Source organism: Cucurbita pepo, chromosome 15 (assembly GCF_057944985.1).
Source record: "Cucurbita pepo subsp. pepo isolate OVF chromosome 15, ASM5794498v1, whole genome shotgun sequence".
NCBI classification, from domain to species: Eukaryota; Viridiplantae; Streptophyta; class Magnoliopsida; order Cucurbitales; family Cucurbitaceae; genus Cucurbita; species Cucurbita pepo.
In genome coordinates, this window is record NC_141812.1 from 2,064,989 (window position 1) to 2,088,667 (window position 23,679).

Consider the following 23,679-nt stretch of genomic DNA (forward strand, 5'->3'; position numbering starts at 1 on the left):
ATATTATGGATTTATGAAACAAAATTAATATTTAATCTCTAATACACTCTAATGTTTACTTTTATTTTTGTTGTTATTTTATTATTAATTTGAGTTTGCAGGTAAAACTTAAACGTTATTGTGAATTTCTATTTTATGTGAATCATCTTCCAATTAGGACTCACACTCAGTCGGTGAAAATGGAAAAATAGGGATGACTTAGTAGTTTAACTTAACATTTTGATGGAATTAGCATTTTTTCTTCACTGAATTCAATTCTAAAAAATAAGAGATTTGATTTTAATAGACTAAGCAGCCTAGTCCAGTTTAGCCCGATCCTAAATGGTGGTTGAATACAGACCGATAACATTTCATCGATTTTATGACATTTATGACATAGCCTACCAATTTGTCTACAAAGATTTTTTTTTTTTAAATTAAAAATTAAATTACTTTTTATTACAATTTTATCATTTATTTTTAATCAAACTAAAATTTAGTATTTTTTTTGTTATTTTATTATTAAGATTTTTTTTTTAAATTAAAAATTAAATTACTTTTTATTACAATTTTATCATTTATTTTTAATCAAACTAAAATTTAGTATTTTTTTTTGTTATTTTATTATTAATTTTTAAAAAACGTTTGTAACGTATATTTTTTTAAAATTTGAAAATATATTTATCTAATGTATTTCTATTTTCATTTATGATAATCTTACTTCCATTTCTCTAAGTTGACTTTTATAATATATAGTTTCACCTCTTCTCACTTTCCTACTTAATTTAATATTTTGATTGTGAAGTTAAGAAATTATCCGACAAACAATCAATAATCATAACTAGTAGTTGCTTCGCAAGAAATGGTGAAAATTATTAAAAAATAGGCGATGGTTAGAGATCAATGGGAGCAAGATGTTCGGTCTCACGTATCAAATAGAATTTATGTAACAGTATCTATTATAGTTTTCGATTGTGGCCATGGATACTTAGTTTACAGGTAAAGCTTAAATGTTAAGTTGATGCTATACTTAGTGATTTTTTTGAGTGTATGGATGTATTTTTTTTGTTTTATTTTACTAGATCTATTTTTTTTTCAGGATTTTTAAGATGAGGGCGTTTCAAACGAATAATTCTATTCACCACAGAAGGCGTTTCAAACAAATAATTCTATGAATGACTCTCATTTAATGTGAATCATCCTCCAATTAGGACTAACGACGCTAGATAGTCTAAATTCAAAGATTTTGATCAAATTAGCATTTCGAAAGTGTTTCTTCACTGAATTCATTTATTGTAATAGACTGACCAGCCCAGTTTAGTTTAGTCCCATCCGAAATGTCCAATAATAACATTTCATGGATTTAATGTGAATCGACTGAGCATCCTCCCGTTAGGACTCACACCTAGCGATGACAATGGAAAAATAGGGACTATTTGGGAGTTTAAGTCTAGAGATTTTGATCAAATTAGCCATCGGAAGGTGTTTGTTCACTAAATTCATTTTTGAAGACAAAGTGATTTGATTTTAATTCATTGAGTAGCCATAAAATTGCTCCACAAGAATTTGGTAGACAATTTAGCCCTACCTTGTAAGTGGTCGGATACAGATAACATTCTATGGACTTTTTGACATCGCATGAAGTTTGCCAACATAATATGTCTACCTGCGTCCATCGGTATCTTCGACCCATATTTGCCCAATGGATTTAATCTGCTCATGGTAAAATATCATATGGGTTCGATGTACTTTTATCTTTAACAAGCGGCCCAGCCACAACTGCTACACATAAAATAGAAACCGTCATCGACTTCAAACACATGGGTCGGTACAGCGACTATCTACTCAACGACAACCTAGGCTTAAAAAAACTGTCGAAGCTGCTATAAGTTAACTCCGTTGGTACTGCCCATTTTGTTGGATCTGATAGTCTAGTGAGATAAAAACCTTCCTCTATCACAATCTATGGAAGAGATAGAACTTATGAAACACTATTTATCAGAATTCTCAATTGTGGTATGGAGTTACAAGGTAAAAATTAAACGGTGAAAAATGGTGATTTTTTTAGTTTTTTAGTGACTTTTGGATATATATTTTTTTTTTAGGATTTTTAAGATGGACTCAGAAACGTGGTTGAGAGGAAGAATTCTATAAATGTGGTGATTTTTTTAGTTTTGTTTTACTAACTTTTGTATATATATATTTTTTTTAAGATTTTTAAGATGGATTCCCAAAGGTGATTCAGAAGAAGAATTCTATGAATGCCTCCAATTTAACTTAATCGACTTAGTATTCGAGTTAGGACTAACACTTACGAATGAGAATGGAAAAATATGAAGCGTGGGAGTTTAATTTTCAAGATTTTGATAAAATTAGTAATATGTAATGTGTTTATTCAATCGATTCATTTAAGAGATTTAATTCCAATAGAGAGTAGCTATCTCCCCAATAATTTGGTAGAAGGGGTAGAATACACGGATGGATAACATTTCATGGATGGTATGACATCGCCTATTTAATGAAGTTTACCAACATAATAATGTACATGCTACGTCCATGTCTATCTTCGCCACTACTGCTACACATCTATTAGAAACAGTCGCCGACCTTAAACATATGGCTCGGTACTCCGACTACCTACTCAATGACAACCTATGCTTAAAAATCTGACGAAGCTGCTCCAAGTTAATGGCATTGGTACTACCCACTTTGCTGGGTCTGATAGTTTGCTTACCGCATCCGTCTATGCCAAGATAAAGGTAATTCTCAAGGTTAAACGAAAGATATACGAAGGCTTTTTGGATTACGATATCCCATTCAAGGTTATCGACGACCAGTTGTAATTGTAGATCCATCCAAATTAACCCACGGTCGTATCTCAACTATTTGATTTAAAAACTCGGTACTTCTCTGTGTACTTCTTTAGAGAGGTATATATATATTAACTAAAAATTATTTAATTTAAACATTTTTTTCATTTTGAATAATAACTGAATTTATTAAGCAAAATTAAAAGTTTAATCTAATGTTAATTAATTTAACCTCTATTACACTTTTAGCATTTATTTTTGTTGTTATTTTATTATTAATTTGAGTTTTCACCTAAAACTTACAAATTATTGTGAATTTCTTTATTTAATGTGAATCATCTCCCAATTAGGATTCCCACTCGGTCCATGAAAATGGAAAAATAGGGATGACTTGGAAGTTTGAGAGATTTTGATCGAATTAGCATATCGAGAGTGTTTCTAAATTCAATTCTAAAAAGTAAGAGATTTGATTTTAATAGACTAAGCAGCCGAGTCCAGTTTAGCCCGATCCTAAATGGTCGTCGAATACATATGAATAACATTTCATCAATTTTATGACTATCTAATATTAGGCCCCACTTACTTACTGACCTGTATATAGAGATTTTTTTTGAATTAAAAATAAAATTAATTTTTATTACAATTTTATCCTCTATTTTTAATCCAAATAAAATTTAGTATTTGTTGTTATTTTATTATTAATTTTAAAAAAACGTTTGTAACAAATTTCTTTTTTAAATTTGAAAATATTTATCTAATATATTTCTATTTTTAAATTTGAAAATATTTTTAGTTTTGTTTTATTGACTTTTGTATATATATATATTTTTTTAGGATTTTTAAGATGGACTCCCAAAGGTGTTGGAGAGGAAGAATTGTATGAATGCGTCCCATTTAAGTGAATAGATAGAGCATTCTACAGTTAGGACTCACACCTACCAATGAGAATGAAAAAATAGGAAAGACGTGGGAGTTTAATTTTCAAGATTTTGATATTAGGAATATGGGAGGTGTTTTTTTAGTCGATTCATTTCTAAAAAAAATAAGGGATTTAATTTCAATACAAATAGCTATTAAATTACTCACCCAAGGATTTGGTAGACAATTTAACCCTATCATTCATGGATGGTATATTTAATGATGTTTACCAACATAATGTGCATGCCTACGTCGATGTCTATCTTTGCCGCCACTGCTACACATCTATTAGGAACAGTCACCGACCTCAAACATATAGCTCGGTACTCCGACTACCTTCTCAATGACAACCTAAGCTTAAAAAACTAACGAAGCTGTTGCAAGTTAATGGCATTGGTACTGCCCACTTTGCTGGGTCTGAAAGTTTGCTTACCGCATCAGTTTATGCCACGATGAAGGTAATTCTCAAGGTTGAACCAAAGATATACGAAGGCTTTTTATATGGATTATGATATCTCATTCAAGGTTATCAACGACCAGTTGCAATGGTAGATCCATACAAGTTAACCCATGTTCGTATCTCAGCCTATTAAATTTAAAAATTGTGTACTTATTTGCATACGGTATATATATATATATATATTTTAACATAAATTATTTAATTTAAACATTTTTTATTTTGAAAAATAACAAAATGTCGTGGATTTATTAAACAAAATTAAAAGTTTAATATTTATTACACTTTCATGTTTATATAATTTTTGTTGTTATTTTATTATTAATTTGAGTTTCTAGGTAAAATTTAAACGTTATTGTTAATGCCTTTCATCTAATGTGAATCATCCTTGAGGGGTACTTTAACTTGAGAGATTTTGATCGAATTAACGTATGGAAGGTGTTTCTTCACTGTATGCAATACTAAAAAATAACATATTTGGTTTTAATAGACTGAGCAGCTCAGTCTAATTTAGTCTAATCGTAAATGCTCATCCAATACAAATGGATAACATTTCATTGATTTTATGACATATCCTATCTAATATTAGCCACACCAACATGACATATTAGTCTCTACAAATTTTTTTTTAATTAAAAATAAAATTAATTTTTATTACAATTTTATCCTTTATTTTTAATTAAACTAAAATTTAGTATTTGTTGTTATTTTATTATTAATTTTTAAAAAACGTTTGCAACAAATTTCCTTTTTAAATTTGAAAATATATTTATCAAATGTATTTCTATTTTTAAATTTTATATTTTTAAATTTAAAAATATTTTTAGTTTTGTTTGAGTGACTTGTGTACATATATATTTTTAGGATTTTTAAGATTAACTGAAAAGGTATTTTAGAGGAAGAATTCTATGAATGCCTCCAATTTAAAGTGAATTGACGGGTTAGGACTAACAGTTACCAATCAGAATGAAAAAAATAGGAAAGACGTGGGAGTTTAATTTTCAAAATTTTAAACAATTAGGGATATGGGGGTGTTTATTCATTTCTACAAAAATAAAGTATTTAATTTCAATACAAGTAGTTATTAAATTACTCCCCAAGAATTTGGTGGACAATTTAACCCTATCCTTCTAGCGGTAGAATACATATATGATAACTTTTCATGGATGGTATATTTAATGAAGTTTACCAACATAATGTGCATGCCTACGTCCATGCCTATCTTCGCTACCACTGCTACACATTTATTAGGAACAGTCACCGACCTCAAACATATGGCTCGGTACTCCGACTACCAACTCAATGACAACTTAGGCTTAAAAAACTGACGAAACTTCCCCAAGTTAATATGGCATTGGTACTGCCCAATTTGCTGGGTCTGAAAGATGGCTTACCCCATCATTACTGCATAAAACTGACGAAGCTGCCCAAGTTAATATGGTACTGGTACTGCCCAATTTGCTGGGTCTGAAAGTTTGCTTACCGCATCCATTTATGCCAAGATTAAGGTAATTCTCAAGGTTAAGCAAAGATATACGAAGAGTTTTTTATATGGATTATGATATCTCGTTCAAGGTTATCAACGACCAGTTGTAATGGTAGATCCATACAAGTTAACCTAGGGTCGTATCTCAGCCTATTAGATTTAAAAACTGTGCACTTATTTGTAGACGGTATATATATATATATATATATTAACTACAAATCATTTAATTTAAACTTTTTTTATTTTGAAAAATAAATAAATGTTATTGATTTATTAAACAAAATTAGAAGTTTAATCTTTATTTCACTCTAATGTTTATTAATTTAATCTCTATTACACTTTTATCATTTATTTTCGATGAATGAAGATATAATTTTTGTTGTTATTTTATTATTAATTTTAGTTTCGAAGTAAAACGTTCATTTAATATAAATCATTCTCCAATTAGAACTCACACTCAGTACATGAAAATGGAAAAACAGGGATGACTTGATAGTCTAACTCGAGAGATTTTGATCGAATTAGCATATCGAAGGTGTTTCTGTATTCAATACCCAAAATAATAAGAGAGGCTTGAATACAAATGGATAACATTTCATTGATTTTATGACATAGCTTATCTAATATTAGCCACAGAGACCAACATGCCACCTTACTCACCTGTCTACAAAGATTTTTTTTTTTAAATTAAAAATAAAATTAATTTTTATTACAATTTTATCCTTTATTTTTAATTAAACTAAAATTGAGTATTTGTTGTTATTTTATTATTAATTTTTAAAAAACGTTTGTAAATTTTTTTTTTAAAATTTGAAAATATATTTATCAAATGTATTTCTATTTTTAAATTTAAAAATATTTTTAATTTTGTTTTAAGAGAAAGAAGTTTATGAATGCCTCCAATTTAACGTCAATGGACAGAGCATCCTCGAGTTAAGACTCACACTTACCGATGAGAATGAAAAAATAGAAAGGACGTGGAAGTTTAATTTTAAAGATTTTAAAAAATTAGGAATATAGGAGGTGTTTATTCACTCCATTCATTCCTAAAAAAATAAGGGATTTAATTTCAATACAAGTAGCTATTAAATTACTCCCCAAGAATTTTGTAGACAATTTACCCTAGAGAATACAGAGATGGATAACTTTTCATGGATGGTATGACATAGACTATAGAATGAAGTTTACCAACATAATGTGCATGCCTACGTCCATGTCTATCTTCGCCACCACTGCTACACATCTATTAGGAACAGTCACCGACCTCAAACATATGGCTCAGTACTCTGACTACCTTCTCAATTACAACTTAGGCTTAAAAAATTGTCGAAGCTGCTCCAAATTAATGGCATTGGTACTGCCCACTTTGCTGGGTCAGACAGTTTGCTTACCGCATCCGTTTATGCCAAGATAAAAGTAATTCTCAATGTTGAACATAAGATATACAATGGCTTTTTATATGGATTACAATATCCCATTAAAGGTTATCGATGACGAGTTGTAATTGTAGATCCATTCAAATTAACCTACTGTCGTATCTCAACCTATTAAATTAAAAAACTGTGTACTTCTTTGAAGAGGTATATATATATATATATAGATATTAAGTAAAAATTATTTAATTTAAAGATTTTTTTCATTTTGAAAAATAACTGAATGTTATGGTTTATGAAACAAAATCAAAAGTTTATTTTGTATTACTCTTTAATATTTATTAATTTAATCATATAATTTTTGTTGTTATTTTATTATTAATTTGAATTTTTGTTGTTATTTTATTATTAATTTGAGTTTCCAGATAAAACGATATTGTGAATTTCTATTTGATGTGAATCATCTTCCAATTAGGACTCACACTTAATCCGTGAAAATGGAAAAATAGGGATGACTTGGTAGTTTAAGACATTTTGATCGAATTAGCATATCGAGAGTGTTTCTTCCTGAATTCAATTCTAAAAATTGAGAGATTTGATTTTAATAAACTGAGCAGCCCAATCCAGTTTAGCCCGATCATAAATGGTCATTGAATACAGACGGATAACATTCGATCGATTTTATGACATAGCCTATCAATTTGTCTACAAAGATTTTTTTTTAATTAAAAATAAAATTAATTTTTATTACAATTTTATCCTTCATTTTTAATTAAACTAAAATTTAGTATTTTTTTTTGTTATTTTATTATTAATTTTTAAAAAACCTTTGTAACATATATTTTTTTTTTTTAAATTTGAAAATATATTTATCTAATGTATTTCTATTTTCAATAATTTACTTCCATTTCTCTAAGTTACTTTTATAATATATAGTTTCACTTCTTCTCACTTTCCTACGTAATTCAATATTTTGATTGTAAAGTTAAGAAATTATCCGACAAACAATCAATAATCATAACTAGTAGTTGCTCGAAAGAAATGGTGAAAATTATTGGAGAATGGTCGATGGTTAGAGGTCAATGGTAGCGAGATGTTTGGTCTCACGGATCAAATAGAATTTATGTAGCAGTATAGTTTTCGATTGTGGCTATGGATACCTAGTTTACAAGTAAAACTTAAATGATAAGTTGGTGCTATACCACATTTAGTGATTTTTTTGAGTTGACTTATGATGTATTTTTTTAGTTTTGTTTTACTACGGATCAAATAGAATTTATGTAGCAGTATAGTTTTCGATTGTGGCTATGGATACCTAGTTTACAAGTAAAACTTAAATGATAAGTTGGTGCTATACCACATTTAGTGATTTTTTTGAGTTGACTTATGATGTATTTTTTTAGTTTTGTTTTACTAGATCTATTTTTTTTTAGGATTTGTAAGATCACCACAGAAAGGCGTTCCAAACGAATAATTCTATGAATAACTATAATCTGATTTGATGTGAATCATTTTCGAATGAAGACTAATGCTCATCGATGAAAATGGAAAAATAGGGATGACTTGGTAGTTTAAATAGGGATGACTTGGTAGTTTAAATTCAGATTTTTTTGATCGGAAGGTTTTTCTACTTAATTCATTTATGAAAAATAAGAGATTTGAATTTAATAGAATGAGCAGTCCAGTCTAGTTTAGCCACAACTTAAATGGTCAAATAATAACATTTCATGTATTTTATGAAACGACACAGTCACCAACTTCAAACACATTTACTCTGCCCAATTTTTCTTAAAGATTTTTTTTTAATTAAAATAAAATAATTTAATTTTTATTACACTTTTATCTTTATTTTCCATTCCACTAAAATTTAGTTTTTGTTGTTATCTAATGTATTTCTATTTTCATTTAACATAATCTTTGGAGTATTTTTATAATATATGGTTTAACCCTTTCTCACTTACCCACTCAATTCAATATTTTAATTGTGAAGTTAAGAAATTATCCGACAAATAATCAATAATCATAACTAGTAGTTGCTGGCAAGAAATGGTGAAAATTATTGGAGAATAGGCGATAATTAGAGATCAATGGGAGCAAGATGTTCGGTCTCACGGATCAAATAGAATTTATGTAATAGTATGTATTAGAGTTTTCGACGCCATGAATTCCTAGTTTCCAGGTAAAGCTTAAATTTGGTGCTATACTTAGTGATTTTTTTTTAGTTTATGGATGTATTTTTTTAGTTTTATTTTAATAGATCTATTTTTTTTCGAGGATTTTTAAGATCACTACAGAGGGCGTTTCAAATGAATAATTCTATTCACCACAGAAGGCGTTTCAAACAAATAATTTTATGAATGACTCTGATTTAATGAATCATCCTCCAATTAGGACTAACGCTCCATAGTCTAAATTCAAAGATTTTGATCAAATTAGCATTTCGAAGGTGTTTTTCATTGAATTCATTTATTTTAATAGACTGACTGGCCCAGTTTAGTTTAGTCCCATCCTAAATGTCCAATAATAACATTTCATGGATTTGATGACATATGACACAGTCACTCACCTCAAACACGTGTACTCTTCCAATTTATCTTCAAAGATTTTTTTTCTAATTAAATTAAAATAATTTAATTTTTATTACACTCTTCAGAGAAAGAATTCAATACCTCCAACTTAATTGAATCGATAAAGCATCCTCGAGTTAGGACTCACACTTACTGATGAGAATGAAAAAATAGAAAGGTCGTGGTAGTTTAATTTTCAAGATTTCCAAAATTAGGAATATGGGAGGTGTTTTTTTACTCGATTCATTTCTAAAAAATAAGAAATTAATTTCAATACAATTGTCTATCAAATTACTCCCCAAGGATTTGGTAGACAATTTAACCGTAAGAGGTGGTAGAATATAGAGATGAAAAACTTTTCATGGATGGTATATTTAATGAAGTTTACCAACATAATGTGTATGCCTACGTTAATGTCTATCTTGGCCACCACTGCTACACATATATTAGGAACAGTCACCAACCTCAAACATATGGCACGGTACTCCGACTACCTACTCCCCAAGAATTTGGTAGACAATTTAACCCTATCCTTCGAAGGGATAGAATACAGAGATGGGTAACTTTTCATGGATGGTATATTTAATGAAGTTTACCAACATAATATGCATGCCTACGTCTATGTCTATCTTTGCCACCACTGGTACACATCTATTAGGAACAGTCACCGACCTCAAACATATGGCACGGTACTCCAACTGCCTACTCAATGACAACCTAGGCTTAAAAAACTGACGAAGCTGCTCCGAATTAATGGCATTGGTACTGCCCACTTTGCTCGGTCTGAAAGTTTGCTTACCGCATCAGTTTATGCCAAGATGAACTTAATTCTCAAGGTTGAACCAAAGATATACGAAGGCTTTTTATATGGATTATGGTATCCCATTCAAGGTTATCAATGACCCGTTGTAATGGTAGATCCATGCAAGTTAACCCATAGTTGTATCTCAGCCTATTAAACTTAAAAACTGTATTTATTTGCAGACCGTATATATATATATATTTTAACTACTAATTATTTAATTTAAATATTTTTTATTTTGAAAAATAACTAAATGTTACGAATTTATTAAGCAAAATTAAAAGTTTAATCTTTATTACACTTTTATCATTTATTTTCCATGGAATGAAGATATAATTTTTGTTGTTATTTTATTCTTAATTTGAGTTTCCAGGTAAAACTTAAACGTTATTGTGAATGTCTTTCATCTAATATAAATTATCCTCCAATTAGACTCACACTCGGTCCATGAAAATGGAAAAATAGGATGACTTTATAGTTTAACTTGAGAGATTTTGATCGAATGAGCATATCGAGAGTGTTTCTTCACTATATTCAATACTAAAAGAAGTTATTGTGAATGCCTTTCATCTGATGTGAATCATCCTCCAATTAGACTCACACTCAATCCATGAAAATGGAAAAATAGGGATATCTTGGTAGTTTAACTTGAGAGATTTTGATCGAATTAGCATATTGAAGGTGCTTCTTCATTATATTCAATACTAAAAAAACAAGAGATTTGATTTTAATAAACTGAGCAGCCCAGTCCAATTTAGCATAATCCTAAATGCTCGTCCAATACAAATGGATAACATTTCATGATTTTATGACATAGCTTATCTAATATTAGTCACAAACACCAACATGCCACCTTACTGCCCTCTCTACAAAGTTTTTATTTTAATTAAAAATAAAATTAATTTTTATTACAATTTTATCCTTTATTTTTAATCAAATTTGTTGTTATTTTATTATTAATTTTTAAAAAAACGTTTGTAACAAATTTCTTTTTTAAATTTGAAAATATATTTAATTAATGTATTTCTATTTTTAAATTTTAAAATATTTTTAGTTTTATTTTACCCACATTTGTATATTTTTTTTTAGAATTTTTAAAATCACTCCCAAAGCTGTTTGAGAGGAAGAATTCTATGAATGCCTCCAATTTAAGGTGAATCGACAGACCATCCTCGAGTTAGGACTCACACTTACCAATGAGAATGAAAAAAATAGGAAAGACGTGGTAGTTTAATTTTCAAGATTTTGATAAAATTAGGAATATGGGAGATTTATTCACTCGATTCATTTCTAAAAAATAAGGGATTTAATTTCAATACAAGTAGCTATGAAATTACTTCACAATAATTTGGTAGACAATTTAACCCTATCCTTCGAAGTTAGAATACAGATATGATAAAATTTAACCGTATCGTTCGAAGGGATAGAATACAGATATGATAACTTTTCATGGATGGTATATTTAATGAAGTTTACCAACATAATATGCATGCCTACGTCCATGCCTATCGTCGCCACCACTGCTACACATTTATTAGAAACAGTCACCGACCTCAAACATATGGCTTGGTACTCCGAGTACCTACTCAATGACAACCTAGGCTTAAAAAACTGACGAAGCTGCGCCAAGTTAATGACATTGGTACCGCCCAATTTGATGGGTCTGAAAGTTTGCTTACCGCATCATTACCGCATCAGTTTATGCCAAGATTAAGGTAATTCTCAAGGTTAAACCAAAGATATACGAAGGCTTGTTTATATGAATTCTGATATCCCATTCATGGTTATCAACGACCAATTGTAATGGTAGATCCATACAAGTTAAATTAGGGTCGTAGCCTATTAGATTTAAAAACCGTGTACTTATTTGCGTATATATATATATATATATATATATTAACTACAAATTATTTAATTTAAACCTATTTTATTTTAAAAAATAACTAAATGTTATGAATTTATTAAACAAAATTAAAAGTTTAATCTTTATTGTTTATTAATTTAATCTTTATTACACTTTTATCATTTATTTTCATGAATGAAGATATAATTTTTGTTGTTATTTTATTATTAATTTGAGTTTCGAGGTAAAACTTAAACGTGATTGTGAATGCTTTTCATTTAATGTGAATCATCCTCGAATCAGGACTCACAGTCAGTCCATGAAAATGGAAAAATAGGGATGACTAGGTAGTTTAACTTGAGAGATTTTGATCGAATTAGCATATCGAGAGTATCTATTAAAATTTTATATTAGAATTTATGTAGCAGTATCTATTAGAGTTTTTGATTGTGGCGATGGATACCTAGTTTACAGGTAAAACTTAAATGTTAAGTTAGTACTATACACATTTAGTGATTTTTTTTGAGTTTATGGATGTATTTCTTTTAGTTTTATTTCACTAGATCTATTTTTTTTATAGGAGTTTTAAGATCACCACAGGGGTCGTTTCAAACAAATAATTCTATTCACTACCGTAGACGTTTCAAACGAATAATTCTATGAATGAATTTAATGTGAATCATCCTCCAACGACTAACGTTGGGTAGTTTAAATTCAAAGATTTTTATCAAATTAGCATTTCGAAGGTGTTTCCTCACTGAATTCATTTACGAAGAAGGAGAGATTTGATTTTAATAGACTGACTAGCTCAGTTTAGTTTAGCTCTATCCTAAATGTCCAATAATAACATTTCATGGATGTGTGTCATAACATATGACACAGTCACCAACCTCAAACACACCCATTTGTTTTCAAAGATTTTTTTTACTAAAAATCAAACTAAAATTTAGTTTACGGTGTTATTTTATTTTTAATTTTTTTAAGAAAATTTGTTATTGATTTCCTTTTAAATTTGAAAACATATCTATTAAATGTATTTTCATTTAACATAATCTTACTTCCATTTCTGAGTTGATTTTTATAATAAATAGTTTTACCCTTCCTCATTTTCATACTCAATTACTGACAAACAATTAATAATCAGATGAGGTATATCAAGGTGTTTGTTCACTAAATTCTATTCTCAAGAGACTGATTTGATTTTAATAAATTGAATAGCCATAGAATTGCTCCACGAGAATTTGGTAGACAGTTTAGCCCTACCTTAGATGTGGTCGAATAACATTCCATGGACTTTATGACATCGCATGAAGTTTGCCAACATAATATGTCTACCTGCGTCCATAGCTATCTTCGACCCAAATTTGCCCAATGGATTCAATCTGCTCATGGTAAAACATTATATGGGTTCGATGTACTTTTATCTCCAACAAGCGGCCCAGCCACCAGTGCTACACATATATTAGGAACAATCATCAACCTCAAACACATGTCTCGGTACTGCGACTATCTACAAAATGAACATGTGGGCTTAAAAACACTGTCGAAGCTGCTCCAAGTTATCCGCATTGGTACTGCCCACTTTGTTGGATCTGATAGTCTGCCGAGATAAAAACCTTTCTCAATCACAATCTACGGAGGAGATAGAACTTATGAAACACTATTGATTAGAATTCCCAATTGTGGCTATGGATATGGAGTTTCAAGGTAAAAATTAAACTTGTAGGTGGTGAGAAGTAGTGATTTTTTTAGTTTTGTTTTAATGACTTTTGGATGTATTGTTTTAGGATTATTAAGATGGACTCCTATAGGTATTTTAGAGGAAGAATTCGATGAATGCCTCCAATTTAACGTACTGACCATCCTCAAGTTAGGACTCACACTTAAATGAAAAAATAGGAAGGACGTGGGAGTTTAATTTTCAAGATATTGATAAAATTAGTAATATGGAATATGTTTTTTCACTCGATTTATTTCTAAAACTAAGGGATTTAATTTCAATACAAGTAACTCTGTAGTTGCTTTTCAATAATGGTAGACAATTTAATCCTATCATTTGAACGGGTAGAATACAGAGATGGATAACATTTCATGGATGGTATGACATCGCCTATTTAATGAAGTCTACCAACATAATGTGCATGCCTACGATCATGTCTATCTTCGCCACCACTGCTACACATCTATTAGAAACAGTCACCGACCTCAAACATATGGCTCGGTACTCCGACTACCTACTCAATGACAACCTAGGCTTAAAAAAACTGGCGAAGCTGCCCCAAGTTAATGGCATTGGTACTGCCCACTTTGCTGTGTCTTACCGTTTGCTTACCCCATAGCCAAGATGAAGGTAATTCTCAAGGTTGAACCAAAGATATACGAGTGCTTTTTACATGGATTACGATATCCCATTCAAGGTTATCGACAAACAGTTATAATTGTCGATCCATCCAAGTTAACTCACGGTCGTATCTTAACATATTAGATTTAACTTGTTTGCAGAGGTGTATATATATATATATATATATATATATATATATATATATATATATATATATATATATATTAACTAAACCTTTTTCATTTTGAAAAATAACTAAATGTTATGGATTTCTTGAGCAAAATTAAAGGTTTAATTTTTATTACATTTTATTAATTTAATCTCTATTACTATCCTATCACTATATAGTTTTTGTTGTTATTTTATTATTAATTTGAATTTCCAGATAAAACTTAAACGTTATTGTCAATACCTTTCATATAAAATTGGAAAGATAGGATGACTTGTTAGGGATGACTTGTTAGTTTAACTTGAGATTTTTATGGAATTAGCATATGGAATGTGTTTCCTCACTAAATTCAATTCTAAAAAATAGGAGATTTGATTTTAATAGACTGAGCAGCCCAATCCAGTTTAGCCCGATCCTAAATGGTCGTCGAATATAGATGGATAACATTTTATCGATTTTATGATATAGGCTATGTAATATTAGGGACAGTCACCACCTCAAACATGCACAATTTGCCTACAAAGATTTTTTTTTTTAATTAAAAATAAAATTAATTTTTATTACAATTTTATCCTTTATTTTTAATCAAACTAAAAAATTTAGTTTGGGTTGTTATTTTATTATTAATTTTTAAAAAACGTTTGTACCATACTTCCTTTTTCAATTTGAAAATATATTTACCTGTATTTCTATTTTTATTTATGATAATTTTACTTCCATATCTTATTTATGATAATTTTACTTCCATATCTCTAAGTTGATTTTTATAAAATATAGTTTCACTTCTTCTCACTTTCATACTCAATTCAATATTTTGATTCTGAAATTAAGAAATTCAATATTTTGATTGTGAAGTTAAGAAATTATCCGACAAACAATCAATAATCAGAACAAGTAGTTGCTCGAAAGAAATGGTGAGAATTCTTGGAGAAGGGGCAATGGTTGGAGGTCAATGGAAGCCAGATGTTTTTGATTTTGATTTAATGTGATTTAATGCTTTTGATTTAATGTGAATCGACTGAGCATCCTCCCGTTAGGACTCACACTTAGGCGATGAGAATGGAAAAATAGGGACTACCTGGGAGTTTAACTCTAGAGATTTTGATCAAATTAGCCATCGTAAGGTGTTTGTTCACTAAATTCATTTTTGAAGAACAAGTGATTTGATTTTAATAGATTGAGTAGCCATAGAATTTCTCCACAAGATTTTGGTAGACAATTTAGCCCTACCTTAGAAGTGGTCAGATACAGATAACATTCCATGGACTTTTTGACATCGCATGAAGTTTGCCAACATAATATGTCTACCTGCGTCCGTCGCTATCTTCGACCCATATTTGCCCAATGGATTCAATCTGCTCATGGTAAAATATCATATGGGTTTGATCTACTTTTATCTTTAACAAGCGGCCCAACCACCACTGCTACACATAAATTAGTAACAGTCATCGACCTCAAACACATGGCTCGTTACAACGACTATCTACTCAATGACAACCTAGACTTAATAAAACTGTTGAAGCTTCTCAGCCCAACCACCACTGCTACACATAAATGAGTAACAGTCATCGACCTCAAACACATGGCTCGTTACAACGACTATCTACTCAATGACAACCTAGACTTAATAAAACTGTTGAAGCTTCTCAACCCCGTTGGTACTGCCCATTTTGTTGGATCTGATAGTCTATAGAGATAAAAACCTTTCTCTATCACAATCTATGGAAGAGATAGAACTTATGAAACACTATTTATAAGAATTCTCAATTGTGGTATGGATTTTTTGAGTTGAGTTATATGATGTATCTTTTTAGTTTTGTTTTACTAAATCTATTTTTTTTAGGATTTGTAAGATTAGAAGGCATTCCAAACCAATAATTCTATGAATCACTCTAATCTGATTTGATGTGAATGAGGACTAATGCTGAGTGATAAAATGGAAAAATAGGAATGACTTCGTAGTTTAAATTCAGATTTTTTTTTTGTTTGGATCAAATTAGGACTAATGTTGTTATTTTATTATTAATATTTTTTAAAAAGGTTTGTAATAGATTTTCTTTTTAAATTTGAAAACATATTTATCTAAATGTATTTCTATTTTCATTTAACATAATCTTACTCCCATGTTTATGGGTTGATTTTTATAATATATGGTTTAACCGTTTCTCATTTTCCCACTCAATTCAATATTTTGATTTGAAGTTCAAATTTGTTTGACAAACAATCAATAATTAGAACAAGTAGTTGTTCGAAGAAATGGTGAAAATTATTGGAGAAGGGGTGATGATAGGAGGTCAATGGAAGCGAGATGTTTGATATCATAATTTAATGTGAATTATCCTCCAATTAGGACTCACACTCCGTTCATGAAAATGGAAAAAATAGGGATGACTTGATAGTTTAACTTGAAAGATTTTGATTGCATATTGGAGGTGTTCTCCACTATATTCAATTCTAAAAAATAAGAGATTTGATTTTAATAAATTGAGTAGCCTAGTCCAGTTTAGTCCTATACTTAATGCTCGTCGAATACAAATGGATAACATTTCATCGATTTTATGATATAGTTTATCGAATATTGGATAACATTTTATCGATTTTATGACATAGGTTATCTAATATTAGTCACAGTCACCGACCCTCAAAGGTGCCACCTTACCGCCTTCCAAAGATTTTTTTTAATTAAAAATAAAATTAATTTTTATTACAATTTTATCCTTTATTTTTAATCAAACTAAAATTTAGTATGTGTTATTATTTTATTATTAACTTTTAAAAAACGTGTGTAATAAATTTCTTTTTTAAATTTGAAAATATATTTATCTAATAAATTTTTATTTTTAAAACTAAAATTTAGTATTTCTTATTATTTTATTATTAACTCTTAACAAACGTATGTAATAAATTTTTTTTTTAAATTTGAAAATATATTTATCTAATAAATTTTTATTTTTAAATTTGAAAATATTTTTAGTTTTGTTTTAGTGTCTTATGTATATATATTTTAGATTTTTATTTTTAAATTTGAAAATATTTTTAGTTTTACTGTCTTATCTTATGTATATATATTTTTTTTAGGATTTTTAAGATTGACTCCAAGACGTGTTAAGTTGCAATGTTAGATCCATACAAGTTAACCCATGGTCGTATCTCAACCTATTAAATTTAAAAACTGTGTACTTATTCGACTTTATATATATATATTTTAACTACAAATTATATAATTTAAACATTTTTTATTTTGAAAAATAACAAAATGTTGTGGATTTATTAAACAAAATTATAAGTTTAATATTTATTACACCTTCATTATTATTAATTTAATCTCTATTACACTTTTATCATTTACTTTTCATTGAAGATATAATTTTTGTTGTTATTTATTATTAATTTGAGTTTCTAGGTAAAACTTAAACGCTATTGTTAATGCCTTTCATCTGATGTGAATCATCCTTCAATTAGGAATACTTTAACTTGAGAGATTTTGATCAAATTAACGTATTGAAGGTGTTTCTTCACTGTATTCAATACTAAAAAATAACAGATTTGGTTTTAATAGACTGAGCAGCCAGTCCAGTTTAGCCTAATCCTAAATGCTCGTCCAATATAGATAACATTTCATTGATTTTATGACATATCCTATCTAATATTAGCGACAGACACCATTATGTACAAAGAATTTTTTTTTAATTAAAAATAAAATTAATTTTTATTACAATTTTATCCTTTATTTTTAATTAAACTAAAATTTAGTATTTGTTGTTATTTTATTAAAATATAGTATTTGTTGTTATTTTATTATTAATTTTTTAAAAACGTTTGTAACAAATTTCCTTTTTATATTTGAAAATATATTTATCAAATGTATTTCTATTTTTAAATTTAAAAATATTTTTAGTTTTGTTTTAGTGACTTGTGTATATATATATTTTTAGGATTTTTAAGATTGACGGGGTGTTTCAGAGGAAGAATTCTATGAATGCCTCCAATTTAACGTGAATAGACAGGTTAGGACTAACCGTTACCAATGAGAATGAAAAAATAGGAAGAACGTGCCAGTTTAATTTTCAAAATTTTAAAAAATTAGGAATATTTGAGGTGTTTATTCATTTCTGAAAAATAAAAGATTTAATTTCAGTAGCTATGAAATTACTCCTCAAGAATTTGGTAGACAATTTAACTCTTCTTGGAAGGGGTAGAATACACATATGATAAAATTTAACCCTATCCTTTGAAGGGATAGGATACAGATATGATAACTTTTCATGGATGATATATTTAATGAAGTTTACCAACATAATGTGCATGCCTACGTCCATGCCTATCTTCGCCACCATTGCTACATATTTATTAGGAACAGTTACCGACCTCAAACATATGGCTCGGTACTCCGACTACCTACTCAATGACAACTTAAGCTTAAAAAACTGACGAAGCTGCCCCAAGTTAATATGGCATTAGTACTGCCCAATTTACTCGGTCTGAAAGTTTGCTTACCGCATCATTACCGCATCAGTTTATGCCAAGATTAAGGTAATTCTTAAGGTTGAACCAAAGATATACAAAGAATTTTTTATATGGATTATGATATCCCGTTCAATGTTATCAACGACCAGTTGTAATGGTAGATCCATACAAGTTAACCTAGGGTCGTATCTCAGCCTATTAGATTTAAGAACTATGTACTTATTTGCAGACCGTATGTATATATATATATATATATTAACTACAAATTATTTAATTTAAACTTTTTTTATTTTGAAAATACTAAATGTTATTGATTTATTAAACAAAATTAGAAGTTTAATCTTTATTTCACTCTAATGTATTAATTCAATCTCTATTACACTCTTATCGTTTATTTTCGATGAATGAAGATATAATTTTTGTTGTTATTTTATTATTAATTTGAGTTTCGAGGTAAAACTTAAACGTTATTGTGAATGCCTTTCATTTAATGTAAATCATCCTCCAATTAGAACTCACACTCAGTCACTGAAAATAGAAAAACAGGGATGACTTGGTAGAGATGTTCGTCGAATACAAATGGATAACATTTCATTAATTTTATGGCATAGCTAATCTAATATTAACCACAGACACCAACATGCCACCTTACTCTCCTCTCCTACAAAGATTTTTTTTGTTAATTAAAAATAAAATTAATTTTTATTAAAATTTTATCCTTTATTTCTAATCAAACTAAAATGGAGTATTGGTTGTTATTTTATTATTAATTTTTAAAAAACGTTTGTAAAAAAATTTCTTTTTAAATTTGAAAATATATTTATCAGATGTATTTCTATTTTTAAATTTAAAAATATTTTTAATTTTGTTTTTAGAGGAAGAATTCTATGAATGCCTCCAATTTAACGTCGATCGACTGAGCATCTTCGAGTTAGGACTCACAGTTATCAATGAGAATGAAAAAATAGGAAGGAAGTGGGAGTTTAATTTTAAAGATTTTAAAAAATTAGGAATATAGGAGGTGTTTATTCACTCCATTTATTCCTAAAAAAAAACAAGGAATTTAATTTCAATAGAAATAGCTCCCCAAAAATTTTGTAGACAATTTAACTCTATCCTTTTAAGAGGTAGAATATAGAGATGGATAACTTTTCATGGATGGTATGACATCGCCTATTTAATGAAGTTTACCAACATAATGTGCATGCCTACGTCCATGTCTATTTTCGCCACCACTGCTACACATCTATTAGGAATAGTCACCGACCTCAAACATATGGTTCAGTACTCGGACTACCTTCTCAATGACAACTTAGGCTTAAAAAACTTTCGAAGCTGCTTCAAGTTAATGGCATTGGTACTGCCCACTTTACTTAGTCTGACAGTTTGCTTACCACATCCATTTATGTCAAGATAAAAGTAATTCTCAATGTTGAACGTAAGATATAAAAAGGCTTTTTTTTATGGATTACAATATCCCATTAAAGGTTATCGACGACCAATTGTAATTGTAGATCCATTCAAGTTAACCGAAGGTGGTATATTAGATTTAAAAACTGTGTATTGTTTGGAGAGGTATATATATATAATATATATATTTTAACTACAAATTATTTAATTTAAACGTTCTTTCATTTTGAAAAGTAACCGAAAGTTATGGATTTATGAAACAAAATCAAAAGTTTATTTTGTATTACACTTTAATGTTTATTAATTTAGTCTCTATTACACTTTTATCATTTATTTTTTTATCAAGATATAATTTTTGTTGTTATTTTATTATTAATTTGAATTTTTGTTGTTATTTTATTATTAATTTGAGTTTCCAAGTCAAACTTAAACGTTATTGTGAATTTCTATTTGATGTGAATCATCTTCCGACTCACACTTAGTCCGTGAAAATGAAAAAATAGGGATGATTTTGTAGTTTAAGACATTTTGATCGAATTAGCATATCGAGAGTGTTTCTTCACTGAATTCAATTCAAGAAATTGAGAGATTTGATTTTAATAGACTGATCAGCCCAATCCAGTTTAACCCGATCCTAAATGGTCATTGAATAGGATAACATTTCATCGATTTTATGACATACCCTACCAATTTGTCTATAAAGATTTTTTTTAATTAAAAATAAAATTTTTTTTTATTACACTTTTATCCCTTATCTTTAATCAAACTAAAATTTAGTTTTTTTTTTTGTTATTTTATTATTAATTTTTAAAAAACTTTGTAACATATATTTTTTTAAAATTTGAAAATATATTTATCTAATGTATTTCTATTTTCGATAATCTTACTTCCATTTCTATAAGTTGACTTTTAAAATATATAGTTTCACTTTTTCTCACTTTCGTGCGTAATTCAATATTTTGATTGTAAAGTTAAGAAATTATCCGACAAACAATCAATAATCATAACTAGTAGTTGCTCGAAAGAAATGGTTAGAGGTCAATGGTAGTTTGGTCTCACGGATCAAATAGAATTTATGTAGCCGTATAGTTTTCGATTGTGGCTTTGGATACCTAGTTTACAGGTAAAACTTAAATGGTAAGTTGGTGTTATACCACATTTAGTGATTTTTTTGAGTTGACTTACGATGTATTTTTTTAGTTTTGTTTTACTAGATCTATTTTTTTTTAGGATTTGTAAGATCACAGAAAGCGTTCCAAACGAATAATTCTATGAATGACTCTAATCTGATTTGATGTGAATCATCCTTGAATGAGAACTAATGCTCATTGATGAAAATGGAAGAATAGGGATGACTTGGTAGTTTAAATTCAGATTTTTTGATCAAATTAGCATATCGAAGGTGTTTCTTACCCAATTCATTTCTGAAAAATAAGAGATTTGATTTTAATAGAATGAGCAGTCTAGTTTAGCCACAACCTAAATCGTCAAATAATAACATTTCATGAATTTTATGACATGGCACAGTCACCAATATGTTTGTGTCACCAATCTCAAACATATGTACTGCCCAATTTTTTTTGAAAGATTTTTTTTTAATTAAAATAAAATAATTTAATTTTTATTACACTTTTATCTTTATTTTCCATTCAACTAAAATAAATTTTAGGCTGTTATTTTATTATTATTTTTTTTAAAAAGGTTTGTAGTAGATTTTTTTTTTTAAATTTGAAAAATATGTAAATGTATTTCTATTTTCATTTAACCTAATCTTATTTCCAATTTTATGAGTTGATTTTTATAATATATGGTTTAACCTTTTTTCACTCTCCTACTCAATTCAATATTTTGATGGTGAAGTTCAAAAATTTTCTGACAAATAATCAATAATTAAAATAAGTAGTTGCTCGAAAAAATGGTGAAAATTATTGGAGAAGGATTGATGATAGGAGGTCAATGGAAGCGAGATGTTTGATCCCATAATTTAATGTGAATCATCTCCAATTATGACTCACACTCAGTTCATGAAAATAGAAAAATAGGGATGACTTGGTAGTTTAACTTGAGAGATTTTGTTCGAATTAACATATTGAAAAGGTGTTTCTTCACGGTATTCAATTCTAAAAAATAAGAGATTTGATTTTAATAGATTGAGCAGTCCAATCCAGTTTAGCCCTATCGTAAATGCTCATCGAATACAAATGGATAACATTTCATCGATTTTATAACATAGTTTATCGAATATTGGATAACATTTTATCAATTTATGACATAGCATATTTAATATTAGTCACAGTCACACCTTCTCTGTCTACAAAGATTTTTTTAAATTAAAAATAAAATTAATTTTTATTACAATTTTATCTTTCTTTTTAATCAAACTAAAATTTAGTATTTGAGGTTATTTTATTATTAATTTTTAAAAAACGTTTCTAACGAATTTCCTTTTTAATTTTGAAAATATATTTATCTAATGTGTTTCTATTTTTAAATTTGAAAATATTTTTAGTTTTGTTTTACTGAATTTTGGATATAAGATTTTTAAGATTGACTAGGTTTGAGAGGAAGAATTCTATGAATGCCTTCAATATAACGTGAGTGAATCTATAGCATCCTATTAGGACTCACACTTACCAATGAGAATGAAAAAATAAGAAGGACGTGAGAGTTTAATTTTCAAGATTTTGATAAAATTAGGAATATGAGAGGTGTTTATTCACCGAATTCATTTCTAAAAAAAATAAGGGATTTAATTTCAATACAAGTAGTTATGGAATTCCTTCCAAAAATTTGGTGGACAATTTAACCCTATCTTCTAAGGATAGAATACTAATTTCAATACAATTAGTTATGGAATTGCTCCCAAAAAAATTTGGTAGACAATTTAACCCTATCCTTTGAAGGGGTAGAATACAAACGTTTGTACCAATTTGAAAATATATTTATATATATTTCTATTTTCATTTATGATAATTTTACTTCCATATCTCTGAGTTGTTTTTTATAAAATATAGTTTCACTTCTTCTCACTTTCATACTCAAGTCAATATTTTGATT

The 23,679-nt window shown here is 28.5% G+C and overlaps 3 pseudogenes; all 3 read left to right on the top strand.

Annotated features, from left to right (window-relative positions):
* The first annotated feature begins 2,296 nt into the window (after positions 1-2,296).
* LOC147789144 (putative CCR4-associated factor 1 homolog 6) lies at positions 2,297-2,869 on the top strand (annotated as a pseudogene).
* Positions 2,870-3,633: 764 nt separating this feature from the next.
* Positions 3,634-4,300, top strand: LOC147789145 (putative CCR4-associated factor 1 homolog 1; annotated as a pseudogene).
* Positions 4,301-13,923: 9,623 nt separating this feature from the next.
* LOC147789146 (putative CCR4-associated factor 1 homolog 8) lies at positions 13,924-14,720 on the top strand (annotated as a pseudogene).
* Positions 14,721-23,679: the final 8,959 nt, after the last annotated feature.